Below are 9,196 nucleotides of genomic sequence, written 5' to 3' on the forward strand. Positions count from 1 at the left end.
TCTCTCTCTCTCTCTCTCTCTCTCTCTCTCTCTCTCTCTCTCTCTCTCTCTCATTAATGCATGGATATCTGCAAAACCCAGGCTTCAAGGATTAAAACCATGTTTAAGCATAAAAATAGACTGAGTTTCCCCAAACAAATCTCACATTGCTGATGGAAGAAGAAAAATGCCAAGCAGGACACAAGAAGCATACTGAAGGGTGTTAATGAAGTTGTGGTACCTACTCCTGAGCTAACAGCAAGTAGTCCAAGATGCCACGTAAACTAAGAAAGCATGATCCTGTTTAGGCATATCCTTGTATTAGGATCACTGCACAGCAATCATATGCAGTCTGTAAGGCATCTTTCTGCCTTGATTTGGTTGCAAACTTAGCTCATGGTGTTAATACTCAGAGGTGGAATAGATAACAAAAGACATCCTGGGAAACATAAGTTTGACACAAACTACTCAGCACTCACACTAGAAATACTTCTCAAAAACCAAGAAACTGAAGCATCTCAGCTATAAATAATTTACTGCAATTAACTTTCAACATCATATATTCACTCTATTTTTTTATGAATAGAGCCCAGGAGGGTTGGTAGGGAGGTATTTTATCATACCAAACCCCTCTTCCTTCAACTACACATGATGTATTCAGAGTGACAGCTTCACCACTTAGCCCCAAAACACATCATCTGAGGATCTGTAGAAAATAGACATCTGGATGAATTCACATGTCCATGCCAATGGATAGATAAAAAGTTCTACACTGCAGTCCAACACTCCTAGAGAGCTAGAGGCTTCCTTGTTTGTTTCATTTTTTTTTTAACTTTTCATAAAATTCTTTTTTTTATTGGTTGTTCAAAACATTACAAAGCTCTTGACATATCATATTTCATACATTAGATTCAAGTGGGTTATGTACTCCCATTTTTACCCCAATTACAGATTGCAGAATCACATCGGTTACACATCCACATTTTTACATGATGCCATATTAGTGACTGCTGTATTCTGCTACCTTTCCTATCCTCTATTATCCCCCCTCCCCTCCCCTCCCATCTTCTCTCTCTACCCCATCTACTACAATTCATTTCTCTTCTTGTCATTTTGTTTTTACTTGACTCAACTTAAGATCTGCTGGAAAAGTCTACACTACCTCCCTGGAGATGCAGATAAATGCTTCCTTAGTACAAAGTGAGCAGGTCTCAGGGAGAGCAAAAACAAGATGCCTAGATCACTTAACAATGTGTCTCAGCAGCAGGAGCTTGCCCTCAGCCAGGCATGCATAGTTTACATCTCACTGGCTTAAAGCAAGGTGTCCTCTGCCCTTGTTTGATCCACTGTGTACATAAAGAAAAAACCCATAGAAAAGAGTCACATATCTCCATACACCCATGGCCCCGGTCTCTAGGTCACATGCAGTGAGGCTGCAATTCTGCACTGGTGAGGCCAGAGCTGAGCACAAAGTCTGGACACTGAGCCCTTTGCACAGACTTGTTCCCAGTGTGTAGAGAAAGAAGGGGAATTGCAGATCACACTTAGGGGTCTCCTTCTCTCTGCAGAGGTCAAATCATCTGACAGACAAGGATAGGAGAGGCTTTCACTGTTCTCAAGAAGCCTAGAACACATTCAGTGGGGATGTCCCAGGGCATCTGAGTGCTGCCAAGGTTGAGGATATAGTAAATGGACATTGAGAAATCAGTGTCAAGATGCTGCTTGGATGCTGGGCTCTTCTGTTGGTACAGGCATTTGTTGTGAAAGGAAAATCCTCCCTCCACCCTCTAAGGGTCCCATAATTGAATCTATGAAGTAAACTGACAATGAGATATTTTATGGATTATTTTGCCCATAGGTAAAGAAGGGAACTTAAAAGAAAACCCCTATCTGAATTTGCTATTCACTGAGTGCCCTCAGTTTGAAGTAATCAGCATATCAAAGTGAAATATTTGGGGGTGGCAATTTCTGAACTTCAGAATCAATATAATGAAAAATAGCTCCCAGAGCACAACTACTCTCAATATTGTCAGTTGTCTGAATCAGCTCCAGGACTCTGTCTGCCAGAAATCTGAATTTCTGAAGTAATAAGCTGACATAGGTGAAATTCATGAATATACTTTATCAGGTAGTTGTGTGGGTAGATCTCAATTCATTAGCATGTATATTTGAGTGCTTTCTCAAAGTCTGCATCCACTTGGATCCCTTCTACTGCTCCTCCCTGGAACCAAATTTGCCCCTGAGATACAAATCCTTCTCTTATTTCATCCTTTGTTTCTGTGGCTTGACTGGCACATGGTTCCTGGAGGCTAACTGCCCTCAGCTATGATATTATCTGTATTATTTCCGATGTCTTCTCTTGCCTTTGAGATCAGGAGACAGAAGAAGGTTGTTGAACTCATTTCCATCCTTAGCTTCATAGGTTTTTTTAGGTGAAGAAGTCTGCGACTCCCAAAGCCCATATCATTCTCCAGCACCCTCACTCAAAATAAAAATGTCCTAATATACAAATATTCGGCTGGAGTTGTGGCTCAGTGATAGAGCACTTGCCTCACATGTTTGAGACACTGGCTTCAATTCTAAGCACCACATATAAATAATTTAATAAAATAAAAGTCCATCAACATCTAAAAATATTTTTAAAAATTATCTCACCATATTTTATTGATATATAACCAAATATTCAAATACATGGTAATACTGCTGCAAAGACTTCTGACTCCAATTATCCAGCATTATGCCAAATTTCAGAACATGGTTCTTCATAAAACCATCCTGTACCATTAAAGCCATTCATATGTTTGCAGCTGATAGATTTTGTAGGTCAGATCTGATACACAATAAAGACACTCTCTTTATAAAAGATAGTGTTTATTTTAGCAATAATATGGAAGCAAAAGCAAAGGTGAAAGATGGGAGAGAAAGAGATGAAGGTAGACTACCAAATTGATGAAATCCCAACATCTGAAGTAATGTAGCTGATGAGTCCTGGATCAGCTTTTCAGGGTCCTGACTGAGATATCCCAAGCAGAATGTCCTATCCATGGGTGAGACTCCAAAGTGTTATTCCCAGTTGGGATCCTTAAATACAAGTTAGAAAAAAGAAAGTTCATTTCTAATGATGACGTACATGACCTAGTGATCTTAATGACACTTTATGACCCCAGGATTTAGCCAGATCCCTGAAGGGTATTTGCCTTGAGATAAGTGAATGTATCTGAGTTCTCCAGGAATGAGCCAAACCCTCAGAGAAGTCTGCATATTTTAAATGTTCCATCAATGATGTGCAAAGGTGATGGTAGACACATGGACAGAGAAGATCTTTAATATTTTCCTTAGTCTTTACACCCTTGCTTCAGATACCAGTTACAAATTTAGGTGTTTCAAAGTCTCCTCATTTCTTATCAGCTAACAATAAATTCTGAGGTCCTTACTACCCTGTCAGATGTGATGATTTTCGAGAACAATTAAACTCAGAAAGAGCTAAACTACTATATCAGCTTTATTATAGCAAAATGTATATAATTCAGCCAGGTGTGGTGGCACAGGCATGTAATCCCAGTGACTCAGGAGCCTGAGGTAGGAGGATCATGAGTTCTAAGCCAGACTCATAAAAAGCAAGGCATTAAGCAACTCAGTGAGACCCTGTCACTAAATAAAATTCAAAATTGGGGTTGGGGATGTAGCTCAGTGTTCAAGTGTACCTGAGTTCAATCTCCAGTACACTGGTTTATATATATATATTTGACATAGATATGTATATATGTCAGAACTAGCCAAAGAGAGACACATCTACATAGGATATCTAAGAAGATTCCAGCCACATGTCCTTCTTCTTGGAGTCATGACACATAAAGTAAGTAGGGAACACTTTCTCAGCACCTTGATAAGTGACAGTATATGGAATTGCCAACCAGGAAAGCTCACAAAAATTTCAGTGTCTAAAAATTTTTGTTTGTTTGTTTGTTTTTATTTACACGGGCTAGGTAGAAAAATTCATTGCGCAAGCATTTGGATTTAAAATTCAGCACCTCTTCCCTCACCTGAAATCTGGTAGATATTGTGAAATTCAATACCCACATCCTGAATCAGCTCTTTGTCACAAATTATCTAGGAGCCCACCCTGAGGCACCTCAGCAAAACTCTGTTATGTGGTCATAGCAGCCAATCATGAAAAACCAATTAAGGCATCCCTATCAATAGAAATTTTGAAGAATTTATAGGCTACATATCTGGAACTAAGAACAAGGCCAACTTATTTCTGTATCACACAACTGGTTAATTGCAACCAATAAAAGATTAAAGACCATTTATGTAATTCAGTGGACAATAAAATAAAAACTGAGAAGCAAAACCAGTGTTCCAAGTCAGAAAGTAATTCATCCAAACTACAGAAAAGTTAGCTCAATATCATGTGCTGATAAAGCTGGAATAATCCTGTGAAAAACTTTTTTGGGTATATTCTAGTAAACAAGAAAAATAGAATATTTTTTTTCCAATAAATACCAGAAATGTTGACATACAGTTTAATATGTAATCCTAATCATTAATTAAGAAAGTTTGTATTTAAGAGGAAAAGGAACGTAGTCCAGAATGACCAGATTGGCCAGACAATTCAAAAGATAATAATTTCTATATATGCCTGCAGAGAAAATGAGGAGTAAAATCACATATTAGTTTCTTGCACAGCTTAAATTAATATATTATGCTGTAATATCTGTGACCCGCCTTCAGAGGAATTATGTACATATACTGCAGAATTCAGTATTGCAGTATCCTTTTGAATGCCTCTTCTGAAGGCAACCTGCCTGGGTTCACATACTTATCCACCTATCTGCTATGTGCCTCTGGAAAGCCAATTAACATACCATGTTGAAATTAATAATACTCACCAGAAATCTGTGAAATTTAACCTAAAAAAGAATTCAAGTGATTAAATAATGTCTAACTCCACAAAGATTTAATAAATGTAAGCTAATAGTAATAATTATTGTAGTAACAGGTGTTATCAGTGGAATTTTTGCCTACTTCCTCCCATTGAACAATGTAGGGTTATTGCTCAAATGTTAAAAATATAAAAACATGTTCATTGAAATAACAGAAACATTAGTTTTAAATAAAAGATATATTAAAATAGAAAATATTTATTTAGAAGGAATAAACCTTCAGATTTTGCCAGTGACATGCATTTTTTTAACAAGAAGAATTAGGACAGAACACTTGCTGGTGAGGCTGAGAATGGGTTATTCTCTCCTGTTTTGTGTTGCTCAAATGCCTTTATAATGGCTTCACTAGAGTTGCTAAGAGGTCACTTCCAAGTAGTAAATTAGGGCATCTGTTGGTTTATTTGTGGCTGCTACTAAATTTGTATTCAGTGTTTATTGATGATATTTCTAATGTCTTTTAAGGAACAAGGTTACTTAAAGTCTAGTGTTATTTGTCTATTGCTGTTACAAATTATCACAGATAGCTGTTTAACACAACATATATTTATTTTTTCACCATTCCTTTGTGTCAGGAATCTGTATATGCCTTAGCCAAGTTCTTGGTTTCAGGGTATATCAGGAGATTGTAATCAAGATATTAACCAAGATCAATGTCTCAACTTGAGTTGCTCATGTGATTTTCAACAAGTTTTACTTCCCTGTAGGCTGCTGGAATGAGAACTGAGTGCTCTACTAGCTGATTTCCAGAGGTTGTTTCATGTTCTTGCTATGAAGGCTTTATTATCATGGATAGTCACATCATCAAAACAAGTTAGAGAAAGAGAGAGGGAGAGAGAGTTTGCAAGACAGAAGTCATGTTAGATAGACTAATTGTAAAAGAGAAATTCTATTATCTTTGTTATATTCTGTTGATATGAAGAAAGTCACTAAAGCAGTCTATATTCAAAAAATAGGTTATATAAAAACATAAATCCCAGGAAGCGGAGACAACTGGGAGCCAAATGAAAACCTACCTGTTAAGTTACCAAGTGATCAACGAAGCAATGGCTCTGTGAAGATCAAGAAAGTCTAGTGCAGTTCAGATTGCCATTCACATACACATATTTTTATAGCTTTGTAGATGGGAACTAGGACAATACCCGGATATGGCACAATATTTCTCCAGACATTAGATAACCAGATCAACCTTTTTATATCTTCTTTTGATTTAGTAATTGGAAAAAGAGCAAGAATTCATTTTTGAGTGACTGAGGAATATCCTTATTTGTTCTGGCCCATTTAAAATAAGACTTTTGCTGTTTTTCTTGCTACTGTATTCATTCAGGTTAATCAACAGAATCAGTAATATAACTATTCCCCCTGCTAGTTATATTCAAAACCAATACTTTCAATTACTTCTTAGCTTAATCATCAGTTTAAGAGGTCAACGGTTTTGAATTAAATCAAACTTACAATATCTTCTCCCCACGTGGTGTCAGTAAACATAAATTTAAGCATTCCTGTGGAAGAACAATAAATGTGTATTTCATTCCATCTCATTTCCTAGAAAATGAACTCTATTTTCTGAAATAGAAATTGAAAAGAAAGTGTTAGTAAAGTCCATCAGAAAATACTAATTTTACTTCGTAATGTGAGTTGTTAAACATTGCATAAGGCACACTGTTATAGGCACACTTTTATTTGGTACTTGGCTGAATTTAGTAATTAATTTGCAGAATATGTAAGCCTTTCTCACAAACACTTCTGGCCTATTGAACAATAAATATGTAAGTACCTTACATTTGGCACTTAATATATTATTAATTAAAACAGAAATTGCTGGGTATCTTCCAAGTCCAAAAACATTATTTTAAAATAAAAATTTCAGGGAATTTAAATAAAATTAAATTTTACTTTGCTTTACCAAAGGAGGATATGGAGCCAAATTGGATAACATCATTTTCTTCAATATTTGAAAAAAGGACAAGTACCCTACTCAATACCACAAGCAGACATTCCAGCAATATATTTTGATAATCAAACCAGGCTTTGATGACATCATTGCTCGTGTTAGTACACTGCTACCTTTAGAAAATAGTTTCATTTGTTTGGTGATACAATATATGGAATTCAAGAGACTGCTATTTTTCACTGGAGAGCATTTCCTGGAGATCATCATGTGTTACAGGAAGATATTTTTGTCTATTGATATTTAAGGTAAAAAGATAATGTATTTGTAAAACTAAATTTTTAATATAAAAATGAGAAATAATTTGAGTTCTGGATTCATCAGTTTTATCAAGGGCAAGTTTTACTTTTCTGTAATAAAAACTCTTATTCCTGAAAATGTAGCATATTAATATAAATGACTTTTAAAACACATTGAATCACAGAAAATGAAAATAATTTTTGTATGCTCTCTAATAAAATATTTTACGTATTTTAAAATGGTGTTCCTATGTTATCCATTTGATAAAATTTTGTCCATGAACTCATTCACGTATTCTAACAATTATTATACAGTGTAAAATTATATTAGAATCATCATATATAAAATAAATTGCATTTATTAAATCTGATTTATATCAAAAGTGAACATTTTCAGTATTTAATTATATAACAAATATGGTAACAAATATGGGAAGCATGCCCAAATATGGGCAGATGAATAGTTCATTTGACAGCTGCTGGCTTGACAAAATCATTATAAGTCTTATACCAATATTTTTTTTCCTGCGTCTAACTTGCTATAACTAAACTTCATTAACACTTCAGGAAATATGAGCCTTTCTCCATCTGGCACATGGCTTTTAAAACACATTTGCTGTAATTTAGAAAATCTGCAAACAGCTGGCAAAAATATATTTTTATTAAGTTCTTTAGTGTCAGATTTGAAATATATGTTGCTTTGCCTAGATTCCTAAAACTCAAAATATTTTCTTCATTTTTCAACTCTTCAATCTCTACAATCACTTTCTAAATTTTAAGAAACTAGGTGATTAGGTATCCAATTGTCAACCTGTATATTAATTTCTCAGGTTTAAATTTTATGTGTGGATGATTCAACTGATCATTATCATTGAAAATATTAAAAGTAAGAGTGTTTCCACAACAAGGGCTTCAGATGATGTCTCTCAATATATGTAAGATCATTGAATAAGTACTTGGAATATTCTTGATTTTAAACTTGCTTCTTACAGATGTTAAATACAAAATATATATATTTCTATTGCTGAAAATCTGTTCACAGCCACTTATGTCATTCTGATTTTCTAATACTCTTTAATATTGAACAGTAAGATCATTAGTTTGTAAAGATTTATGCATATTACCAGAAAGTGCATATTGGTAATAGATAAATACATATGACCTTGTAAGCATATAGTTCATAAAAATTAGTAAAATTATTGTATTTTGAAAAAAAAGCAAACTTTTCTCTTTTAATTTCTTATATGTTCACTCAAAACATCTTTTCTGACACCAGTTTCATCAATCAACTTGGTGGCATATAATTTAAGTCAAGCTGGAGATAGTATCATATCCTACAGGTTGAAGGCTTACTCCCATGATATTTCACCCACTTCATGAAGTTTAAGTCATGTTGTTATCAATACTTCTAACTGTACAATGATGCACCAGGGATTCCCAAGACACCCTCTTTGGTTATGATTTATTTCCTAAATAAAGTTCTGCACAGAACTCAGGAAAACATTTTGTTTTTTTTTATCCACTTCCTATTTGTAATCCTAAAGGAAACACATAAATATTTAATGGAACAGGTACATAGGATAAGGTATGTGGGTGGGCACATCAAACTGACATGTTCTTTCTGGGTGTGCCACTCTCCAGAAGTTATCTGAAACCAGTCCTTTTGTATGGTAAGCCATTCTTATAGACCGTGGCCGCCATTAGAAGATGGCGCCGGCTTCCACTGTGGCCTGTGATAAACAACTCCTTTTATGGAGAGTTGGCGCGCAATCCCTTATCACCTTATGAGAGAGATCCACGTGGCGGCTTAGGATTGGGATGCGGGGGGCTTTATTAAGCTGTGCTTGGGTGTGTTCGGGTGGCGGGCGCTAGAAGATGATACATGACTCAAGGCCTGAATAAACTGCTAAAAGAAGAATCCTGTGTCGTGTTTTCCCTTGCCGGCGAGGGGTCGCGACAGTTGGTGGCCCGCACGGGGAACATATTCCTCGAACCCAGGATCCAGAACTTTCAGCAGTCAGGGTGGTGCACCAGTAAGTTCCCAGGTAAGTGGGAATCCGCAAGTAAGTAGCGGGACGCTCCTC

This window comes from Marmota marmota, unplaced genomic scaffold (genome assembly GCF_001458135.2).
Source record: "Marmota marmota marmota unplaced genomic scaffold, marMar, whole genome shotgun sequence".
Classification (NCBI taxonomy): domain Eukaryota; kingdom Metazoa; phylum Chordata; class Mammalia; order Rodentia; family Sciuridae; genus Marmota; species Marmota marmota.